We start from the raw sequence: 5,330 nt of genomic DNA on the forward strand, positions 1-5,330 counted from the left end.
CACGTGCCGCCTGGAGCAGCCCGCACCCCCCGCAACCACCTTCCTACGCCACTGGGCGGCGGCTCACACAGATGCCGATCGGATTGGCCTCTGCCCTGGGCCCCCAAAAAACCTTGGGCCCGGGGCGACCGCCCCATCCGCCCCTATTAAGATCCGCCACTGCTGACAGGACCTCCCCTCACTGTACACAAACTATTAGCTGCCATCTGCATCTCACCGTCGTGTCTCCGGCCAGGAGCTGCTGTGTGCGGCAGGAGGGAAGCCCTGAAGGCAGCACAGAAAGACGAGGAGGGAGGCGGCACTGACACCGCACAGTCCTGACTGCAGGGAAGGAGCCGGGAATCCTCCTTACCAGGCGCCGCCTGACAGGACGCGGCCAGCAACAAGCGGCAGCATTTATAGGTGCAGCGCCGCTAAAGCAGCGGGCGGCTGGGTGGCCCTAAATAGCCGCTTAGGGACCTGGGGGCATCTACCCCCTGCCAGGCCCGGATTGGCAATATAACCAACCGGGCATTTTCCCGCTGGGCCGCTGTCACGTGGGCCGCGGGCGGCAGCGCCAGATCATCTGGCCGCTTGCCAGCTGCTGCGGCCACTGTTGCTCCTGCCGCCGGCCCTCTGCGGGCACGGCGGTGATAGTTTCCAAGTTCCTCCCGCACTGCAGGGAGATAGGCCGCCTCACCCCCCCCCTCACCCCCCCCCCCGTGTATCAGGTGTACGGAGAGGAGCCGCGCGTGTACGAGGTGTACGGAGAGGAGCCGCGCGTGTACGAGGTGTACGGAGAGGAGCCGCGCGTGTAGGAGGTGTACGGAGCGGAGCCGCGCGTGTACGAGGTGTACGGAGCGGAGCCGCATGTGTACGAGGTGTACGGAGCGGAGCCGCGTGTGTACGAGGTGTACGGAGCGGAGCCGCGTGTGTACGAGGTGTACAGAGCGGAGCCGCGTGTGTGCGAGGTGTACGGAGCGGAGCCGCGTGTGTGCGAGGTGTACGGAGCGGAGCCGCGTGTGTACGGAGCGGAGCCGCATGTGTACGAGGTGTACGGAGCGGAGCCGCGTGTGTACGAGGTGTACGGAGCGGAGCCGCGCGTGTACGAGGTGTACGGAGCGGAGCCGCATGTGTACGAGGTGTACGGAGCAGAGCCGCGTGTGTACGAGGTGTACGGAGCGGACCCGCGTGTGTACGAGGTGTACGGAGCGGAGCCGCGTGTGTGCGAGGTGTACGGAGCGGAGCCGCGTGTGTGCGAGGTGTACGGAGCGGAGCCGCGTGTGTACGAGGTGTACGGAGCGGAGCCGCGTGTGTGCGAGGTGTACGGAGCGGAGCCGCGTGTGTGCGAGGTGTACGGAGCGGAGCCGCGTGTGTACGAGGTGTACGGAGCGGAGCCGCGTGTGTACGAGGTGTACGGAGCGGAGCCGCGTGTGTACGAGGTGTACGGAGCGGAGCCACGTGTGTACGAGGTGTACGGAGAGGAGCCGTGTGTATCAGGTGTACGGAGAGGAGCCGCGCGTGTACGAGGTGTACGGAGAGGAGCCGCGCGTGTACGAGGTGTACGGAGAGGAGCCGCGCGTGTACGAGGTGTACGGAGAGGAGCCGCGCGTGTACGAGGTGTACGGAGAGGAGCCGCGCGTGTACGAGGTGTACGGAGAGGAGCCGCGCGTGTATGAGGTGTACGGAGAGGAGCCGCGCGTGTACGAGGTGTAAGGAGAGGAGCCGCGCGTGTACGAGGTGTACGGAGGAGCCGTGTGTACGAGGTGTACGGAGAGGAGCCGTGTGTACAAGGTGTACGGAGAGGAGCCGTGTGTACGAGGTGTACGGAGCGGAGCCGTGTGTACGAGGTGTACGGAGAGGAGCCGTGTGTACGAGGTGTACGGAGAGGAGCCTTGTGTACGAGGTGTACGGAGCGGAGCCCTGTGTGTACGAGATGTACGGAGAGGAGCCACGCGTGTACGAGGTGTACGGAGAGGAGCCGTGTGTACGGAGAGGAGCCGTGTGTGTACTTGGCGTACGGAGCGGAGCCGCGTGTGTATGGGGTATACGGAGCGGAGCCGTGTGTGTATGGAGTGGAGCCATATGTGTACGGGATGTACGGAGCGGAGCCAAGTGTGTACAAAGCATACGAAGCGTGCTTTTCCCACGGACACAGGAGTACACGGCGGAGCCCCGAGGAGCATTTTAAAACACACACATGACGTTCCACCTGAAGTGATGTGCTGGAAGCTGACCGGAAATGAGATAATTTCTTGAGGAGATTGTGACGGAACCAGGAATGCTTCAGATCCATCACCGTGTCCTCCTCCGACAGCGCAGACAGCAGGATCGCCTTGGAATCGGGGATGCCGGCCATGTGAGCGGATCATGATAGGTCCTGCACCGGGAGGCTCAGGTGGGCACTACAATGGGAGCCGGGCTGCTATAGTATCTTTGTAGAATCTTTCTTTCTTTCTCTCTTTTTCTTTCTCTCTCTGTTCTTTCTTTCTCTCTCTCTGTTCTTTCTTCCCCTCTTTCTTTTTCTTTCCTCTCTTTCTCTCTGTTCTTTCTTTCTTTTCTTTACTTCTCTCTTTCTCTCTCTGTTCTTTCTCTGTCTCTCACTGTTCTTTCTTTGTCTCTCACTGTTCTTTCTTTCTTTCCCGCTCTCTGTTTTCTTTTTTCTCTCTCTCTCTGTTTTCTCTCTTCCTTAGTGCCAGTCAGTGTGCCCATAATGCCAGCCACTGTGCCCTCAGTACCAGTCAGTGTAATCAGCAGTGCTAAATGGGTGCGATTAGGTGTGGACATGGGTGTGACTATTTGTGAAATGGGTGTGGCTGGGCGTGGCCAAAATTTGCAGTCTTTGTCCATCTTTCCCTTCTTCAAAAGTTGGGAGGTATGATAGGGGCGGCTATGACCAGGGGGTCTGGTTGCCCAATAGAGAGCAGTTCTGCCAGGAATTCTGTAATCATGCATACAAAAGGGGACAGAGATTTGGGAGGAGTACTGTACCTAAAAGCAATAAATAGGACTGAGCTGAAATACTGGGCACAGCTATGACTACATGCTTTATAGTCGTGTTAATCTCCTCTCACTTCTTGTAAACTACAAGTGTACAAAGATATTATATAGTCACCATGTGACTAGTGGGCCTGTGTAACTTCAAATGCCAGGGCTGAATTTTAGTCCCAGTCCGGCCCTGCCCCCTGCCCTCCCCTAGGTGCAAGAGAGAGAGAGCCTCCTCCATGTTATCTGAGGTAACAGCGAGATAGTGCCTCCTCAATGTTCTAGTAGTGCCGATTCCTGAAACTCCCAAGAGGAGGTACTACCAGCCACCTATGGAAAATAAAATGGGCTGAAAAGCCCTAGCCAGCTCACCAACCACAGCCACAGCACGGAACCTCGTCTGGACCCAAAGATAGATGATAGTAGACAGAAGAAAAGGGAACGTTCCAGCTGATAAAATTTCTTGCTTTATTGAAGAATTAAAATATAATACAGCGGCTTTCTCCTCATGAATAGATGGATGTGCAGTGAGGCACTGAGTCACTGCTGCCTCACTGCACATCCATCTATTCATGAGGAGAAAGCCGCTGTATTATATTTTAATTCTTCAATAAAGCAAGAAATTTTATCAGCTGGAACGTTCCCTTTTCTTCTGTCTACTACCAATCACCTGCCTGATCTTATACTGTATACTTCCCCCATAACCCTGCCTCTTTTCCGCTCTTCCAATCCAAAACCCTACAGGACCACAAGTCAGCAACTAGCTCTTCACATTTGACCCCTTGTAAATTTAACCCTTTACCTCACCCCCGGCCCCACTCACTCTGTATTGTCATGCGGCCTGTACGTCCAATTTTTGGCTCCCTGGCATTCAAAGTTATTGATGAATTTGTCTTTGACTGAGCCACATGCATATATAAAAAGTTTGGGATGTGAAATCTGGCTGACAGATTCCCTTTAAAAGTCTCCACCTTGTTATGACGACACTTCCTAATGAAAACACGTCAAAACACCTGTCTGTGTTGATATCATCCCAGAGGAAATTACTCATTTTCCTTAGTGATTCCTTTGAACTTCTGTTAATATTAGGCCTGAGTGGCCCTCTTATCCCATATAATGGTTTGAAGTTCTAATTTATAGTAAAATGCTCTTTATGGGAAAACTCTTGCAACGGGTGGATGTGCCCCCTTTAAACTTTTGTGATTTGCTACTTTGCCCCCTCTATTGCGACAAATTGGCACCTCCATATATATTTTTGTGTGAATACTGTCTACTGCATTGATAAGCCGACTTGTGTATAATCTCAATTTTGGGCTTGCTTGGCATGTGCACTTCCATTTTAATGGGTCTCTCCTTATGTGCTTTTACCATGTTAATTATCATACGATTTGTGTCACGCAACCCGCGCATGCTCTATACTAACTTGTCGGCTGATAAACTTTTCACAGACCACATCAACTCTCTGCTCCGTTTTACTGCGCTTGCGCACTTCTTTGTATGACAACCGCTTTGTTTTGTAGCGATAAGCTCGCTGTAGGTAAATGGCACATGCGCAGTATATTGTGGCTGGATATGTCAGCTTGCTACAGGGCGCCTGCGCATTAACCTCTCTGAACATCGTCGTTATTACTTCCGGCTACACTGCTGGAATCTTCCGCAGCTGACAACGATCTCTTGTGTTAGGTAGGTCTATTTAAACTTAGGAAAATGCTTGAGTGGTTGTTCTTGCCCCTGATGAAGCCACCATGTGTGGCGACACGTGTTGGGTTCCCATGTCCCTCGGACCTTTGGCACTTTGATTGACATTTTGATATCCTCACTAGTCCTCACTTTTTGTGGAAAAAATATGATTTTTTAATTGTACGGCTTTATGTTGTAAACTTCTGTGAAGCCCTTGGGGGTTCAAAGTTCTCACCACACATCTAGATAAGTTCCTTAGGGGGTCTAGTTTCCAAAATGGTGTCATTTGTGGGCGGTTTCCACTGTTTAGGTACATCAGTGGTTTTCCAATCGCGACATGGTGTCCGATCTCAATTCCAGCCAAAAACGTCAAATGGCGCTGCTTCCCTTCCGAGCTCTGCCATGCGCCCAAATAGTGGTTTACCCCCACATGTAGGGTATCAGCGTACTCAGGACAAATTGCACAATAACTTTTAGGGTTCTGTTACCCTTGAGAAAATAAAAATTGGGGTGAAAAGATCATTTTTGTGTTAAAAATATGATTTTTTAATTGTACCGCTGTACGTTATAAACTTCTGTAAAGCCCTTGTGGGTTCAAAGTTCTCACCACATATCTAGATAAGTTCCGTGGGGGGGTCTAGTTTCCAAAATGGGGTCACTTGTAGGGGGTTTCCACTGTTTAGGTA

This window comes from Dendrobates tinctorius, unplaced genomic scaffold (genome assembly GCF_039654945.1).
Source record: "Dendrobates tinctorius isolate UK_male_01 unplaced genomic scaffold, ASM3965494v1 ptg000135l, whole genome shotgun sequence".
Taxonomy (NCBI): Eukaryota; Metazoa; Chordata; class Amphibia; order Anura; family Dendrobatidae; genus Dendrobates; species Dendrobates tinctorius.